The 18,917-nt window shown below is 44.8% G+C and overlaps 1 long non-coding RNA gene across 1 annotated transcript in view; it reads right to left on the bottom strand.

The window, feature by feature from the left end:
* The window catches only part of LOC310635707, a 376,530-nt gene extending 358,196 nt beyond the window's left edge, over window positions 1-18,334 (bottom strand). Inside the window, exon 1 of the long non-coding RNA XR_014491485.1 lies at window positions 17,941-18,334. This is a non-coding gene — a long non-coding RNA (uncharacterized lncRNA). The remainder of the gene's footprint in view (window positions 1-17,940) is intronic.
* Between the last annotated feature and the right edge of the window lie 583 nt (window positions 18,335-18,917).

Here is an 18,917-nt window from a genome sequence, read left to right as displayed (position 1 = left end):
TCCGCGAGCCCTTGTCCGCTGGTTCGGGTCTTCTGACTCACCGAGCTCGGAGCCCGAAGACGCGGTTGAAACCCAAATTGACGCAATTCTGACGCTACCGGAGTGAAATCAGTACCTCCTCCCCCGCCCCTTCCCTTCTCTTTTTTCCCCCCTCCCCTCCCCCCCCCGCGCCCGGTCCTCCACTCCTGAGACTCCAACCCACGTTCATCAATTATTTTAACGGCTCTGCTGCAGGAGATTAGCAGACATTCTCAGACGGGCGTAGATAGCCAGGCTAATTTCTAGGACCAAACCCTGCCAGCGTTTTTGCAAGCCCCAGTCTGGCAGTGTTAAACCTGGGAGATGGGGTGAGGGAGAGGGAGAGAGGGAGAGAGGGAGGGATGGGGAAAGAGAGAAGGAGAAAGAGAGGGAGAGGGAGAAGGGGAGAGAGAGAGGGAAAGAGGGAGGGAGGGATGAGGAGAGGGAGAGGGAGAAGGGGAGAGAAGGGGAGGGGGAGAAGGAGAGACAGAGGGGGGAGAGAAAGAGGGAGAGGGAGAAGGAGAGGGAGAGAAAGAGAGAGAGAGAGGGAGGGATGGGATGGGAAGATGGAGAAGGAGAAGGAGAGGGGGGAAGGGGAGGAGAAACGGGGAGAGGGAGAAGGAGAGGGAGAGAAAGAGAGAGGGGGAGAGAGGGAGGGATGGGGAGAGGAAGAGAGAGGGAGAGAAAGAAAGACAGAGAGACAGAGGGGGCAGAGAGGGGGAAGAGAGACAGAGAGAGGGAGAGGGAGAAAGAGGGGGAGGGGGAGGGGGAGGGAGGGGGAGGGAGAGAAAGAGAGAGAGAGGAGCTGTATTCACAAATGTAGGAAGTGAAGGGGAACTTAAGGAATGTCCCAGACACAATTTCATTTCCCCCCCCCCCCATCTCTTTAGAGGAAACGCTTCTTCAGAGTCACTTGCCAGCTATCTGGAGTGCTCGCTAGGGGGAAGATTGGACATCGATTCCCAGGCTGACTGGAATATATGCAAACAGATGATAGCTTGTTAGAGCTCCATTCCAAACAGATTGTAGCTCATTAGATGCAGCTTCATGACAGATTGGGGTTTGTTAGAGCTACCTGGCACTTCCTCCTCCCGCTTTTTCCCTCGTTTCACACCCACGTTTTCACTTTTCAAACTTGACACTGTGATGCCATGCGCTATGAACAAGTCCCCCGTCACGAATGGACATCCCTGGAGGATGGGTCCTGCCTGATCTTGCAAAGGTCTGCAGCCTTGAGCGAGGCTGGGATGGAATGGGCTGAAGAATCACCAGGAAAAGGGCAAGAAAGAGTGGGAAGTTGAAAAACAGGAGGAAACTATAGCCAGCCCCTTTTGTATTATTATTATTTCCTGGAAAAGTGCATACTGTAGACATTGCCATGCAGTCACTAGGAGTAAAATTTAGCCTAAAAGAGACTCTGCATTATAAAATGTACAAGTTATTCTCCAAAGCCCTTGACGGCAGGACAAGAAGCAACAGATGGAAACTAATCAAGGAGAGAAGCAACCTGGAACTAAGGAGAAATTTCCTAACAATGAGAACAATCAATCAGTGGAATGACATGCCACTAGAAGTTGTGAGTGCTCCAAGTCCTAGTGGACAATCACTTACATGTGAGCCAGCTGTGTGCTGCAGATGCCAAGAAAGCCAACACAGTGCGAGGCTGCATTAACAGAGGGATAGAATCAAGAGAACGTGAAGTGTTAATACCACTTTATAATGCCTTGGTAGGGCCACACTTGGAATCCTGCATCTAGTTTTGGTCACCACGATGTGAAAAAGATGTTGAGACACTAGAAAGAGTGCAGAGAAGAGCAGCAAAGATGATCAGGGGACTGGAGGCTAAGACATATAAGGAATATTGTTGAAATTGGGTATGTCTAGTTTAATGAAGAGAAGGACTAGGGGTGACATGATAGCAGTGTTCCAATATCTCAGGGGCTGCCCCAAAGAAGAGGCAGTCAAGCTATTCTCCAAAGCACCTGAAGGTGGAACAAGAAGCAACGGATGGAAACTAGTCAAGGAGAGAAGCAACCTAGAACTAAGGAGGAATTTCCTGACAGTGAGAACAACTAACTAGTGGAACAACTTGCCTCCAGAAGTTATGAATTCACCAACACTGGAAGTTTTTAAGAAGAGACTGTACAACTATTTGTCTGAAATGGTATAGCATTTCCTTCCTGAGCAGGGGGTTGGACTAGATGATCTCCAAGGTCCCTCCCAACTTTGTTATTGTTGTTGTTGTTGTTTCTTTTATTCATTGAACATGAACCTCAGTCAGCTGAACATTCAAATTGACTGGCACTAATGCTTGACACGGGTTGTTGCCAGCATCTTAGGTATCAACCGGGTATCTCCTTAAAATGTAAGGTAGCACAATTTTTTGTAGCTTTGCTGGAGTTATTGCAGGAAGTTGAAGTTTCTTGATGTATTTTGTAAAGGTTTTGGACATAGTTCCCAGTGCCCCGATGACAATGGGTATCACTGTTACACGTTTCATCCATAATCGTGCAGTTTCGATGGCCAGGTCACAGTATTTCGTAATTTTTTCCAATTCTTTTTCTTCAACTATGGCATCTCCTGGTACAGCGATATCAATCAACTGTACGCTTCAGTTCTCTATGACTGCGATATCTGGCATGTTGTGTTTCAAATGGCGATCTGTCTGTATTTGGAAGTCCCACAAGATCTTCACCCTCTCATTCTAATCATCATCATCATCATCATCATCATCATTGATCATTGCACAGTCAGCCAGATGTTCAGACTGGATTTGACATTTTTGTCTACCTGTTGAGTCCTTACCAAGGACCTGGGATGAGCAGATGTGGATGTTTGATGGTATTACAGATCTCATCGCAGGATGGAAGCAGTTCCTAGTAAGGCCGCCTTTTGCAATTGACTAATGGTGAATTTGTCAATGCCGATGATGGTGTTCAAGTGGTGCTCCAGTTGTTTTGGGATTGCACCCAAGGCGCCTATGACTATTGGTGCCACCCTTGCTTGCCTTTGCCCCAGTCTTTCTATTTCTATTTGTAGATCTTTGTATTTGTTATCTTCTCCAGTTCTTTCTCATCTATTCTGCTGTCTCCAGGCACTGCCACGTCCACTATCCAGACTTTTTTGTCTTTCTTATTGACATGATGATGATGATGATGAATATCCTTGTGTATTCTGATGCAATTCATTCATGTTATTCATTCATTCCTACCACTTCTACATCATTCCATTGGTGTTGGAGAAGACCTTTGGACTGCAAGGAGATCCCATCAGTCAATCCTAAAGGAAATCAGCCCTTGACTGTCCTTTGGAAGGGCAGATGCTGAAGCTGAACCTCAAATACTTTGGCCACCTAATGAGAAGAGAGGACTCCTCGGAAAAGATCCCGATGTTGGGAAAGACGGAAGGCAGAAGGAGAAAGAGGGCGGCAGAGGATTTTGAGATGGTTAGATAGTGTCATTGAGGCAACAAACATGAATTTGGGCAAGCTCCAGGAGTCAATGGAGGATGGGGGGGGGAGATGGTGTGCTATAGTCCATGAGATCATGAAGAGTTGAACATGAGATAGCAACGAAACTGCTTCAACGTTCTACTACTGTTGAGCCCACATCTCAGTTCCAGCACAAAGTGAAGGAATTTGGGCCTTTAAAAAAAACCTAGAGGTTTTTAAAGTCAAGTGACACTGTATTTTTCACCAAGATAAATGCAGAGAGGTTCTTTCCAGGAAAATGCATATATTGCTTCTAAACTTTGGATTTGTTTCATGCTCACATCAGGAGACCAGATGGTAAAAAAAGCCAAGGCTGAACATAAACAAAGGCTGAGGAAAAAAAGCTGAATCACGTAGCTTTTCTTTCTAATTGTTTGGGGTTCTTTTTTTGAGGGGGTGGGTGGGGAGTGGAATAAAGGGGAATACCTTGTTTTCTTCTGATCCCGCCAACGGTGTCTTCCAGAATACCTTCGTCCATCCAAATGAGTATTTTGGACATAGTGTGTACGCTTTGGCTTCCTTCCTCTTCCTAACCATCCTAAGTTGGTCTTTAGTTGTAGACTAGACATCCATGACTCACTGGGTCATTGTTTCAGATATATATTTCCACCTCTAAACAGAAAAACAGAAGAACCAAGGATGGACAGGTTAGCGGAAAGAGTACACGTTATTTTCAACTTCCTGCCAACTTCCCCACAGAGGAATTTCCGGGTGGGAATCTGGCAAAAAAATATCAGAAATCCTTCCTTCCTTCCTTCCTTCCTTCCTTCCTTCCTTCCTTCCTTCCTTCCTTCCTTCCTTCCTTCCTTCCTTCCTTCCCTCTGTTCCTTCCTCCCTCCTTCCTTCTGTTCCTCCCTCCCTCCTCTCTTCCTTCCTTCCTTCCTTCCCTCTGTTCCTTCCTTCCTTCCTTCCCTCTGTTCCTTCCTCCCTCCTTCCTTCTGTTCCTCCCTCCCTCCCTCCCTCCCTCCCTTCATTCCTTCCTTCCTTCCTTCCTTCCTTCCTTCCTTCCTTCCTTCCCTCTGTTCCTTCCTCCCTCCTTCCTTCTGTTCCTCCCTCCCTCCCTCCCTCCCTTCCTTCCTTCCTTCCTTCCTTCCTTCCTTCCTTCCTTCCTTCCTTCCTTCCTTCCCTCTGTTCCTCCTGCAGTTTGGGCACTAAGTCTCTAAAAGTTTCGCCATCCCTGCCCTATACCATTTCAGACAAATGGCTGTCCAATCTCTTCTGAAAAATCTCTAGTGATGGAGCACTCACAATGTCTGAAGGAAATCTATTCCATTGGTTGATTGCTCTAATCATTAGGAAATTTCTCCTTAGTTCTAAGTTGCTTCTCTCCTTGGTTAGTTTCCATCCATTTTTTCTTGTCTTGCCTTCTGGTGCTTTGGAAAATAGTTTGATCTTTCCTTCCTTCCTTCCTTCCTTCCTTCCTTCCTTCCTTCCTTCCTTCCTTCCTTCCCTCTGTTCCTCTCTCCCTCCCTCCCTCCCTTCCTTCCTTCTGTTCCTCCCTCCCTCCCTCCCTCCCTCCCTCCCTCCCTTCCTTCCTTCTGTTCCTCCCTCCCTCCCTCCCTCCCTCCCTTCCTTCCTTCCTTCCTTCCTTCCTTCCATGTGTTCCTTCCTTCCTTCCTTCCCTCTGTTCCTCTCTCCCTCCCTCCCTTCCTTCCTTCCTTGTTCCTTCCTCCCTCCTTCTGTTCCTTCCTTCCTCCCTCCCTCCATTTTTGTTCCCTCCATTCCTTCCTCCCTCCCTCCCTCCCCTCTCCCTCCCTCCTTCCTTCCTTCCTTCCTTCCTTCCTTCCTTCCTTCCTTCCTTCCTTCCTTCCCTCCCTGTGGTTAGAATGCCATATTGCAGACAAACTCTGCCCACAGCCTGGAGTTTGATCCTGATGGGGCTTAAGGTTGACTCAGCCTTCCATCCTTCCAAAGTTGGTAAAATGAGGAGCCAGATGGTTGGGGGCAACGTGCTGACTGTAAACCTCTTAGAGAGGGCTATTGAGCACTGTGAAGTGGCATATAAGTCTTAAGCGTCATTGCTATTGCTATGTTCAGCACCAGGGAAATCAGGAGATCCAGACAGTTCAAATGGCTCAGATTTATTGTGAGCTTAAGTTCTCTACAAGAATCTGAGCTACTAAGAGCCCAAGCATATTGGTGGTAGATAAGAGTCATCAGTTTTCAAGGTGGGCTGGACTTAGATCTCTTGTGAGTGTGAAGGGACTCGCGATTGACGGGGCATTTGACCCCTGCCTCGGGCTCAATCTGCTCCTCTCCTACCATATCTCCCCCCTCCCCCTTCCATCTCTTTTACAGCCTAGGAAACTAAGGAGGGGGGGGTCCTCACAGCCTCTTTCCCCCACTCACATTCCTGCTGCAAGCTAAGCTGTCTCTTATCCAACTGTCTCCTTGGCTGCATCTCCCAAGATAATTTGTGCACAGCATTACACAATCAGACCAAACACAATTAGTCAGCTATGATCAAAACAATAGTTAAGGTGGGGAAAAAAAGGGGGGGGGGAGAAGGAAGAAAGAAGAGCTGAATTCGACGTTGCCAGGATAGTGACTGCATACTTAGCTACACCTGTAGCTAAATGTTAACACAATGAACCCAGAACATCAATACGTAATGTGTCCTCCTATTGCACGGAGGCTATTGATCTGCCTATCCAAAGAGCATCAGCTTTATGGCAGTGGCATAAAGGCAGCAGCATAATATAGGTGCTCCGACCGACCCACTGACGCATTTCACCAAAGTGTGTGGCAAAGAACAGGAAGTCTATCAAGGATGCCCATTAGTGTTAAGGAGGAAGACGGAGCTGTCAATTAGCGGCCGACAAAGGTGTTTTCCTTATGGGCTTCTTGGAAAGAAAGGAAGATGGTTTCGGCAGGGGGGTGGGTGGGTGGGTGGGTGGGTTGCAACAAGACAGGCAACCTTGCAAAAACACTTCACTTTCAGAAGCAAGCGGGGCGGGGGGGGCGTCACCTCAATGAGCATCAACAAGGGCAATTTAAAATGTGAGAAGACAATTGAATGGGGTGCAAAACCGAGGAAGGGAAAAAAATGTCTCGCTTGAACAGGTTCTGTAAGTCGTCCATGGTGAGTGCTGTGCACACCGTGCTCGTACACACACTGTAAGGAAGAGACGAGACAGTCACTTGTCTGAAATGGTATGGGTTCTCCTGCTTGAGCAGGGGGCTGGACTAGAAGACCTTCCAGGTTCCTTCCAGTTCCATTCTATTCTATTCTATTCTATTCTATTCTATTCTATTCTATTCTATTCTATTCTATTCTATTCTATTCTATTCTATTCTATTCTATTCTATTCTATTCTATTCTATTCTATTCCATTTCATTCCTTCAATCCATTCCATTCCATATTTCCTATTCTATTCTATTCTATTCTATCCTATCCTATCCTATCCTATCCTATCCTATCCTATCCTATCCTATCCTATCCTATTCTATTCTATTCTATTCTATTCTATTCTATTCTATTCTATTGAAATTTCCATTTTCTATTCTATTCTATTCTATTCTATTCTATTCTATTCTATTCTATTCTATTCTATTCTATTCTATTCTATTCTATTCTATTCTATTCTATTCTATTCTATTCTATTCTATTCTATTCTATTCCATTTCATTCCTTCAATCCATTCCATTCCATATTTCCTATTCTATTCTATTCTATTCTATCCTATCCTATCCTATCCTATCCTATCCTATCCTATCCTATCCTATCCTATCCTATTCTATTCTATTCTATTCTATTCTATTCTATTCTATTCTATTGAAATTTCCATTTTCTATTCTATTCTATTCTATTCTATTCTATTCTATTCTATTCTATTCTATTCTATTCTATTCTATTCTATTCTATTCTATTCTATTCTATTCTATTCTATTCTATTCTATTCTATTTTATATCCCATTGCTTATTCTATTCTATTCTATTCTATTCTATTCTATTCTATTCTATTCTATTCTATTCTATTCTATTCTATTCTATTCCACTCCACTCCACTCCATATTTTCTATTCTATTCTATTCTATTCTATTCTATTCTATTCTATTCTATTCTATTCTATTCTATTCTATTCTATTCTATTCTATTCTATTCTATTCTATTCTATTCTATTCTATTCTATTCCACTCCACTCCATATTTTCTATTCTATTCTATTCTATTCTATTCTATTCTATTCTATTCTATTCTATTCTATTCTATTCTATTCTATTCTATTCTATTCTATTCTATTCTATTCTATTCTATTCCACTCCACTCCACTCCATATTTTCTATTCTATTCTATTCTATTCTATTCTATTCTATTCTATTCTATTCTATTCTATTCTATTCTATTCTATTCTATTCTATTCTATTCTATTCTATTCTATTCTATTCTATTCCACTCCACTCCACTCCATATTTTCTATTCTATTCTATTCTATTCTATTCTATTCTATTCTATTCTATTCTATTCTATTCTATTCTATTCTATTCTATTCTATTCCACTCCACTCCACTCCATATTTTCTATTCTATTCTATTCTATTCTATTCTATTCTATTCTATTCTATTCTATTCTATTCTATTCTATTCTATTCTATTCTATTCTATTCTATTCTATTCTATTCAATTCTATTCTATTCTATTCTATTCTATTCTATTCTATTCTATTTTATATCCCATTGCTTATTCTATTCTATTCTATTCTATTCTATTCTATTCTATTCTATTCTATTCTATTCTATTCTATTCTATTCTATTCTATTCACTCTAAATGTGTCATGAAATACAATGAAGTTTCAGCATGGGGCTAAGGGAGTGGTGAAAATCCTGAGGCAGGTGCATTGTGCAAGCTCCATCTAGTGTGCAAAATATCTCACCTAATTATGTGGAGATGTGCAAATACAAAAAACAAAGTTAGAGGCCACATTTGGAATGTATCCACCAGAACAGAAATGGACACTAGGACATTTCAATCAGAAATCAATCTACAAAGGAAGAACATCTCTATGAAATGTAGAAATGGAAAGATAGTGTGTTCATTCCTTAGCAAATTATCCTTCGGCTTAAAACAAACAAAAAATTCCACTTGGGATATAAAGAGAGGCATAGAATTAAGATAACGCAAAGTATTAGTACTGCTTTTTAAAACTCTAGTGAGGCCACACCTGGAATACTGCAGCCAATTTTGGTCACGATACTACTAAAATATGTTGAGACCTTGGGAAAAGTTCAGAGAAGAGCAATTAAGATGATCCCAGGTCTGGAGACTAAAACATATGAAGAATGGCTGCAGGACTTGGGTTTGGCCAGTCTGAAGAAAAGAAGAAATAGGGGAGACATGATAGCAGGGTTCCAGTATCTGAGGGGCTGCCACAAGGCAGAAGGGGGAAGGTTGTTCACCAAAGCACAAGGGGCCAAGACAAGAAACAATGGTTGGAAACTCATCAAGGAGAGAAGCAATGTAGGAATTAAGGGGAAATTTCCTAATTGTTAAAACAATTAATCAGTGGAATAACTTGCCTCCAGATGTTGTGAACACTGGAAGTTTTTAAGAAGAGGTTGGACAACACTTTGTCTGAAATGGTATAGGGTTTCCTGCCTGAGCAGGGGGTTGGACTAGAAGACCTCGAAGGTCCCTTCCACCTCTATTCTATTGAAGTATCTCGGACTGCTCCGTGTTCTCAACAAGGGTTAAAAAGGAATCTACAGGGTTGTTAGTCTGATTTTAGGTTGACCCTTCCTGGCTAAAGGAACACAGTATGCCTTCGAATCAGTATTGATTCCTAGTCACTACATGAACTAGTCCTTGAAATTTTCCTGGCAAGAATTTTGGAGTCTGTTTACCATTGCCTTCTTACCAGTGCACCATAAATAGGGCACTTAAGCAGCATGCGTACCCAGTGCCAGTCATTAGCCACATCTTGGCATCGCTGCAAGGGGGTACTGTATTTGCAAAATTAGATTTGGCACAGGCCTATCAGCAGTTACCTGTGGACAAGGCCACAGCAGCTGCACAAGCCATTGTTACACACAGGGGGCCTTTTAAAGTCAAACGCCTCCAATTCAGGGTTAGCGTAGCCCCTGGGATTTTTCAAGGAGTCATGGAGCGTACGCTCAAGGGCATTCTGGGGATTTGCCCTTATTTCAACGATGTGCTCATCGGCGGTGAGTCCACTGAGGTGCTTGCGAGGAGGCTCAAAGCCGTCCTTCAACGGTTCTGCGAAGCAGGCCTTAAACTTAAAAAGAATAAGTATAGCATTGGGGTCCCTTCTACTGAGTTCCTGGGTTTCTGTATTGATGCTGAAGGCATCCACCCTGCCAAGTCCAAGATGAAGGCCATTCAGCTGGCACTTAGCCCCAGGTCTAAAGGAGAGCTTCAGGCATTCCTGGGTCTCCTTAATTTTTACCATGCGTTCCTTCCTAACAAGGCTGCAGTGGCAGAGCCGTTACACTGGCTCTTAGACAAAAACACCCCATGGAAGTGGTCCAAGGTTCACCAAAGCAGTTTTAAGGCAGTAAAGTCACTACTGTCCTCCAATTCAGTCCTCACTCACTTTAAAGAGTCATTGCCTGTATGCATTGCATGTGATGCATCCCCTTATGGGGTGGGGGCTGTCCTAAGCCATTTGTCAAGTGATGGGGCTCAAGTCCCCATTGCCTATTATTCAAGGACATTGTCCTCAGCTGAGCGCAATTATGCTCAGATTGACAAGGAGGCTTTGGCCATTGTGGCCGGGGTGAAGAAATTCCATGATTACTTGTATGGCAGGGAATTCACGGTCTTCACTGACCACAAGCCACTGTTGGGGTTATTTACTACTGATAGGCAGATGCCTCAAATTCTGTCCCCTAGGATGTTAAGGTGGTCCATTTTCATGTCAGCCTACAGATACAGGCTGGTTCACAAACCCAGCAAAGACATGGGCCATGCAGACGGCCTTAGCAGGTTGCCACTGCCACAGGTAGAGCCAGATCTGGCTCCAGCAGCTTGCATTTTGTCAATTCAGGATTTGCCTGAATTTCCCCTCCATGCTGGGGATGTGGCTGCAGAAACCACTGCAGACAAGGTTTTAAGTAGAGTCTTGTCATGGATTCATACTGGGTGGCTTGAAAACAGCCCTGGACCTGAGTTCCAGAGCTACTTCACATGTAGACATGAGCTTTCAGCTCACAAAGGCTGCATTTTATGGGGGAGCAGGGTTATTGTCCCCAGTTCATTAAGAAACCGTGTACTTCAATCTCTGCATGAGGGACATCCGGGTATAGTCCAGATGAAGGCATTGGCATGAAGCTACCTATGGTGGCCAGGGTTAGATAAGGCTATTGAGGCCCAAGTACATGGGTATTACACATGTCAACAGTCCAGATCAGCTATTCTTGATAGTGGTCGACAGCCACTCTAAATGGCTGGAATTACTTCCAATTTCAACCATGACTACTGCTAGGACCATCCAGGTGCTTAGAAAGCTGTTTGCCACACACAGTCTACCGGACGTCGTCGTATCAGACAATGGGGCCCAGTTCACAGCAGCAGAGTTTCAAGCCTTCTTGAGGACTAACCTCGTAAGGCATGCAACATCGGCCCCCTTTCACCCCTCGAGTAACGGGCAGGCCGAACGTATGGTGTGCACTACAAAGGAGTCACTCAAGCACAGAGTGACTGGAGATTGGCACCACAGGCTGGCTGATTTCTTGTTTTGCCAGCACACTGCGCCTCGCACAGCAACAGGCAAGAGCCCAGCAGAGCTTCACTAGGGGAGAAGTTTAAACCTATTGGCTGCCGCCTAGTGGCCAACCGTATAAGTAGCTGCGCAGAAGCCTCTGTTCTCAGTTCTGTTCCTGTTTCTACAATAAAACAATGTTCCCGCTTGAACCCTCTCATCTCGCCTACTGCTTCCAAAGAATCCACTACACAACAATTTAAATTGTAAATTACCCATACGGCTCTCCTTATTTATCTATAGCCCAGGAGAGAGAGAGAGAGAGAAAAGCCTCAGTCTCTATCCGCCAAGGTCCTTATAAAAACCTCTTTTGTCGAGCAGTGCTTGCCTAAAAGCTGCCTCTTAGTTTAAAGCAACATTTTTCAAAGTAAACGAGAAAACAAAACAGCCAGCAAAGGCTTTGCTTTAAGTGCTGGGTGTTCCTTAGAAGCAGCTTATCAAGCTTCTAGGCAGAAGCACTAGACTTTCTCTCCCCCACCCCCAGATGAAAGGGAGGGGTGGGGCATGTGGTTGCTAGGTGACATACATTTCCTAAAGGAGCCAACACCTCAATGATTATTTCTGTTGGGGGAAAGAAAAAACACCCTTCCCCGTTTCCTTCATTTTGCTTAAATCTTCTCTCTTCTCCGTGGACAAGTTGGCCTTGAAACACAGGCCAGTTCTGAAATCCTTCTCCAAAAGGGGTTGATCCCCTTTACTTTTAGGGTAATCGGGTTTTTTTAAAAAAAAATTTCTTCCAAACCCATCCAAATTCTCACCAATCAGATTTTGTGGGGGGTGGGGGGTGGGAAGGAGTTGTCACTAAGTCTACAGCCTGCTTTGATTTTTATAGTGCAGTTCAGTGGTGTCCCTCTGCTCAATTGTTCAAGGGGTTGGGTGTACGCGTCCACACCCAATTGCTTGACATAGTTGCTGACTACAACTGTGTGAGAGTGGAGTTTTCCATTTCTTTCTCAGAAAAGGAGGAGGAGGAGGAGGAGGAGAAAGGGAGGAAGGGAGGGAGGAAGGAAGGAAGGAAGGAGGAGGGAGAGAAAGAGGGACAGAGGAAGGAAGGAATTAATGAAGGAAGGAAGGAAGTAGGAGGGAGGGAGGGAGGGAGGGAGGGAAGAAAGGGAGGGAGAGAAAGGACAGGGGTGGGAGGAGAGGAAAGAGAGAGAAGGAAGGAGTGAAGGAGGGAAAGAGGGAAGAAAGGGGAGGGAGGGGAAGAAAGGAACGGGAGAGGAGGAGGGGAAAAAGGGAAGGAAGAAGGTGGGAGGGAGGGAAGAAAGGGGGAGGGAGAGAAAAGACAGGGGTGGGAGGAGAGGAAAGAGAGAGAAAAGAAGGGAAGGAGGGAAAAAGGGAAGAAAGAGGGAGGAGGGGTAGAAAGGAAAGGGACAGGAGGAGAGGGAAAAAGAGGGAAGGAAGGAAGAAGGTGGGAGGGAGGGAAGAAAGGGGGAGGGAGAGAAAGGACAGGAGGGAGGAGAGGAAAGAGAGAGAAGGAAGAAAGGAAGGAAGAAGGAAGAAAGGAAGGAGATGGGAGGGAGGGAAGAAAGGGGGAGGGGTGGAAAGGGCAGGGAGAGGAGGAGAGGAGAAAAGAGGGAAGGAAGGGAGGAGGGAAGGAAGGAAGAAGGTGGGAGGGAGGGAGGGAGGGAGGGAGGGAGGGAGGGAGGGAAGAAAGATCCAATCTGAGTCAGTCACCGGGATCAGAGGTTTACCCTTCTGAGCCTTCAGACTAATGCTGAAATATGTGCTTTGGGCTATTCTATGAGTCATATGTATGTGGTGCCTTGCTAACGGTTGACTGGAGTGTTGATGGCCCACAATTGGCTGTTATTTTCTTGTTCTGCCAGGCCTTTGGCTCCTGAGTATCTGATAAGCTGGTGGTAAACCAGCACTCCTTTTGACTGACAAGGGTCCCATTTCCCAGGCTTCAATCCCTGCTCGGGCTGTCTTTGTACCTGCCCGGCCAACAATCTTAGTAGCCGTGAAATTGAATGTATGAAATTTTCTTTATTGTGCCTCACCTAGAAACAGAAATCTTGCCAAATTCAAGAAATTGCTTTCAACATTAGACTTTGAATAGTTCTAGGGAGAAGCCGTCTCAATTCTCTTCCTCCCAACCAAACGATCTAAACTTTGCTGTCTCTTGGTCCTCTGGAATGCAGCCCCCCCTCCCTCCTGGGAATCCAGACTACATTCCACTACATCATGACTCACTGTACAAAGAAATGCAGGATCTTCAGGCATTTTTCCGACTAAAACATTCATCATTAAGCCTCCAAATACTGTACCTGATTTCCCTCCCAATAGCTGGTTTGGAATGACATGCGGGTTTTTGTCTCCCCCCCCACGTCTGAAATAGTGAAAGGTAAAACGAGGAGACCTTTGAGCTACATAGCTGATATTTGGAGCCTTGGTGGAGCCTTGGTGGAGCAGTGGGCTAATGCCTCCCTAAGTAACACCAGCTGCCTGCAATTAGTGCAGGTTCGAGTCCCACCAGGCTCAAGGTTGACTCAGCCTTCCATCCTTCCCAGGTAGGTAAAATGAGGACCCAGATTGTTGGGGGCAATTAAGCTGACTTTGCAATAATGCCGCTTGGGTGTGTGTGTGAAAGCCCTAATAAGCAGGCATATACATAGAATGAAGGCTACTGCTAAGCTTGTAAGCCGCCCTGAGTCTTCGGAGAAGGGCGGGATATAAATGGAATTAAAAATAAAAATAAATAAATATTTGCAGAGCTCTTTTGTTTACAGCACAATGCCAGTCAGAGCTGAAGAAGCTTCTCGGGTGAAAAGCGAAACGTCTTCAGAGAAAAAAACAACAACAACAAGAAAGTCCAGTTGTCCCATGGGGGGAGGGGAAAAAAAGCATCTTTGGGATAACTATGACTGGATGATTGAGAATCTCCAGGGACATTTAGCTAAGCACAATGCCCTAACCCCAGTTCCTTTTTTTTTCTCCCCATTTTTAATTAATACGTTTATCAAGACCAAGAGGGCGTTATTGTGAGACTGTTTATTAATGTGTTTGCACATGTCCTTTCTGGATCAATTTAATGCAATGCAATTCAAAAGAACACATGCCTTGTAAGACATCTTCTACGTGCCGTTTTCCTAGAGATGTAAACACCTGTAATAATCTAATGTTATTTGTACCTCACTAGGCCCAACTCCCCCAAAAAAACAACGTCTCTCACCTCTTCCTTGTATGCAGCCAGAAGGAATGATATTTTAGCTACCCTAAATATAATTGAAGCACACAAACAGGGTTGCCAAGTAACAGATCGGAACAAAGTATGTCTACTAATAATAAAGAATGGCAGCGCTTGGTGATTTTGCTTTTAATCCAGTTTTCTCTGTAGCAAGGGCAAGGCCACCCCATTAATTTGACACTTTAAAAAAAATCCTTTTGTATAGACAAGAACGGAGGCCACATATTATTTCTTTTAACGGGAACGGTGTAGACATGACCGGAAATAGATATGTACAAATGAACATCTAGGTTACCAGCAAATCAAAAATGCGGTTACAAATTTGGCAATGGGCAAAGTTACAGAAGGCTCTGTCAAATAGGTAAGTTTAATAAACCCTTTTTTTTAACATGTTATAAAGGAAGAGCGTTGAGTCCAGGAGAAAAATTGGCTTTAAGCCAAAACGTCTGCAGGATTTATAATAAGATATTTCCACACTTTTCTAACTAGAGCTGTGCAAATATTCTAATTTAAAGATACAGTCATTCTCTGGCTTAAATTGACTTTCCAGATTGCATTGGTAAGTGAAGATACAATTAGACATTACATTGGGTGCCTCTGAAATTAATGCAGATGCTTTCTGCTTTCATGTGCACAAGGACATGGCTTTTCTCCATTTGTTTGAATATCCAAATGGAATCAGAATAGAATAGAATAGAATAGAATAGAATAGAATAGAATAGAATAGAATAGAATAGAATAGAATAGAATAGAAAATAGAATAGAATAGAATAGAATAGAATAGAATAGAATAGAATAGAATAGAATAGAATAGAATAGAATAGAATAGAATAGAAAATAGAATAGAATAGAATAGAATAGAATAGAATAGAATAGAATAGAATAGAATAGAATAGAATAGAATAGAATAGAATAGAATAGAATAGAATAGAATAGAATAGAAGTAGAGTAGAGTAGAGTAGAGTAGAGTAGAGTAGAGTAGAGTAGAGTAGAGTAGAGTAGGGTAGGGTAGGGTAGGGTAGAGGAGAAGAGAAGAGAAGAGAAGAGAAGAGAAGAGAAGAGAAGAGAAGAGAAGAGAAGAGAAGAGAAGAGAAGAGAAGAGAAGAGAAGAGAAGAGAAGCTGGAAGGGACGTTGGAGGTCTTCTAGTCCAGCCCCCTGCTCAAGCAGGAGAACCTGTACCATCTCAGACAGGTGAATGTCTAGTCTCTTCTTAAAAATCTCCAGTGATGGAACACCCACAATTTCTGGAGGCAACTTCTGTTCCGCTGGTTAATTGTCCTGCCTGTTAGGAACTTTCTCTTAATTCCAGGTTGCTTCTCTCTTTGGTCAGTTTCCAATCATTGTTTCTTGCCCTGCTCTCTGGTGCTTTGGAGAATAGTTTGACCCCCTCTTCTTGGTGGCAGCTCCTCAACTCCTGGAACACTGCCATCATGTCTCCCCTGTTTCTTCTTTTCTTTAGACTGGCCAAACCCAAGTCCTGAGGATTCGGGTCAAGAGGCCGGACTGAAAGACCATCAATTTCTGAATCGATTCAACTTCTGACATCAGATCCAGTTTCTGAAACAGGCTGAGTAACAGAAAACCACAGTTGGAAGGGACCTTGGAGGCCTTCTGGTCCAAGCCCCTGCTCAAGCCGGAGACCCTCTACCAGGGGGGGTTGGACTAGAAGACCTCCAAGATCCCTTCCAACTCACTTCTTCTGCTAAGCTCTGTAACAGTGAGAAACCTCTACACACGCAGCGCTCACGTCTCCTCTGGCTGATTGCAAAGCCCAGTCAAAGAGCTGCAAGGCAGTCAGGGTTGCTTGTTGAAGCAAGTCACGTCTCCTTGATGGGAAGGCGGTTGCCTTCACACTCCCAATGTCCTCATCACAGTGAATCAAATTGTCCTTACACTTATCTTATGAAGGGTTGAAGGTCCCCCACGGTTTTGAAATCGGAAATGATGGCTCGGTGATGAGAATGGACAATTAGGGTCCGAAAAGGGGAGCTGGAGAGGTGACTTTCAAGGAACAAGCAAACAAGAAGATTTGCTGTGAGACCTTTTTTTCCTTGTCCTTCTTTTTCTGAAGGCTCCGGAGTGCATCTCAGATGGACCTCATGCTGGGTAATGTGTGTAAAAGCTTTCCTCTCTCTCTCTCCTTCTCTCTCTCTCCTCTCTCTCTCTCTCCTTCTCTCCCTCCTCTCTCACCTTCACTCTCTCTCCTCTCTCTCCTTCTCTCTCTCTCCTCTCTCTCTCTCTCTCCTTCTCTCTCCTCTCTCTCCTTCACTCTCTCTCCTCTCTCTCCTTCTCTCACTCCTGCTCTCTCTCTCTCTCCTCTCTCTCCTTCTCTCTCTCTCTTCTTCTCTCTCTCTCCTCTCTCTCCTTCTCTCTCTCCTCTCTCCTTCTCTCTCTCCTTCTCTCTCTCTCTCTTCTCTCTCTCTCCTCTCTCTCCTTCTCTCTCTCCTCTCTCCTTCTCTCTCCTTCTCTCTCCTTCTCTCTCTCCTCTCCTTCTCTCTCTCTCTCTTCTTCTCTCTCTCTCCTCTCTCTCCTTCTCTCTCTCCTCTCTCCTTCTCTCTCTCCTTCTCTCTCTCCTTCTCTCTCTCTCTTCTCTCTCTCTCCTCTCTCTCCTTCTCTCTCTCCTCTCTCCTTCTCTCTCCTTCTCTCTCCTTCTCTCTCTCCTCTCCTTCTCTCTCTCTCTCTCCTTCACTCTCTCCTCTCCTTCTCTCTCTCTCTTTCTCCTTCTCTCTCTCCTCTCTCTCTCTCTCATTCACTCTCTCCTCTCCTTCTCTCTCTCTCTTTCTCCTTCACTCTCTCCTCTCTCCTTCTCTCTCTCCTTTTCTCTCTCTCTCCCTCTCTCTCTCCTCTCTCCTTCTCTCTCTCTCTCCTTCTCTCTCTCTCCTTCTCTCTCTCTCTCCTTCTCTCTCTCCTCTCTATTCTCTCTCTCTCCTTCTCTCTCTCCTACTCTCTCTCCCCTCTCTCCTTCACTCTCTCTCCTCTCTCTCCTTCTCTCTCTCCTGCTCTCTCTCTTCTTCTCTCTCTCCTCTCTCCTTCTCTCTCTCCTTCTCTCTCTCCTCTCTCTCCTTCACTCTCTCCTCTCCTTCTCTCTCTCTCCTTCTCTCTCTCCTCTCTCTCCTTCTCTCTCTCCTCTCTCTCCTTCACTCTCTCCTCTCCTTATCACTCTCTCTCTCCTTCTCTCTCTCCTCTCCTCTCTCTCTCCTTCTCTCTCTCCTCTCTCCTCTCTCTCCTCTCTCCTTCTCTCTCTCCTTCTCTCTCCTCTCTCTCCTTCCTCTCCTTCTCTCTCTCCTTCTCTCTCTCCTTCTCTCTCTCCTCTCTCCTTCTCTCTCTCTTTCTCTCTCTCTCTCCTTCTCTCTCTCCTTTCTCCTCTCACTCCTCTCTCCTTCTCTCTCTTCTTCTTCTCTCTCTCCTCCTCTCTCTCTTCTCTCTCCTTCACTCTCCTCTCCTTCTCTCTCTCTCTCTCTCTCTCCTTCACTCTCCTCTCCTTCTCTCTCTCTCTCTCTCTCCACCTAGACCTGGAATTCACCTTCCTTTCTTTCTTTCTTTCTTTCTTTCTTTCTTTCTTTCTTTCTTTCTTTCTTTCTTTCTTTCTTTCTTTCCAGCAGGAGAAGGAGAGGGAAGAGGAATAATAGGCGAAAGGGAGAGATTTCTGCTGAATTTGATTTGCGGTGTGACTCAGCATCTTCTCAGCTGCTGGCATGACTATTGGTTTCTCGGAGAGAAAGACGCTCCAGCCTGATAGATGGAAAAGCAATTTAATGTTGGCGATCGACAGACTCAGAGTGTAATGGAGACTTCCAGCAAAAAGGAGTTGCTTTTTATTTATTTTTTTCCAGTCTCCACAACAGAAAGACCATTACGGAGGTTTTTCAATAGCAATAGCAATAGCCCTTAGACTTATATACTGCTTCACGGGGCTTTACAGCCCTCTCTCTAAGCGGTTTACAGAGTCAGCGTATTTGCCCCCCCCAACAATCTGGGTCCTCATTTTACCCACGTTTGAAGGATGGAAGGCTGAGTCAACTTTGAGTCCTGTCAGGATCGAACTCCTGGCGGTGGGCAGAGTTTGCCTGCAATATTGCATTCTAAGCACACTGCCACCAGAGGGAGATGGAGGGAGAAGGAAGGAAGGAAGGAAGGAAGGAAGGAAGGAAGGAAGGAAGGAAGGAAGGAAGGGAGGGAGGGAGGGAGGAAGGAAGGAAGGGAGGGAGGGAGGGAGGAAGCAGTAGCAATAGCACTTACACATATATACCGCTTCACAATGCTTTACAGACCTCTCTGAAACAATCTGGGTCCTCATTTTACCGACCTCGGAAGGATGGAAGGCTGAGTCAACCTTGAGCCGGTGAGATTTGAACTGCTGGCAGCCAGCAGTCAGCAGAAGTAGCCTGCAGTACTGCACTCTCACCACTGCGCCACTACGGCTCATAAGTGATTGTAATTATTCTTTTTATTCGGGTCTATGAGCAACAAGGAGTGATGACGTCCCAGAATGCTCCTGGG

The sequence above is a fragment of the Vipera ursinii genome (genome assembly GCF_947247035.1).
Source record: "Vipera ursinii genome assembly, chromosome: 2".
Lineage (NCBI taxonomy): Eukaryota > Metazoa > Chordata > Lepidosauria > Squamata > Viperidae > Vipera > Vipera ursinii.
The sequence above is the reverse complement of the archived record's forward strand: the minus strand, read 5'-3'. Positions and strand labels throughout refer to the sequence as shown.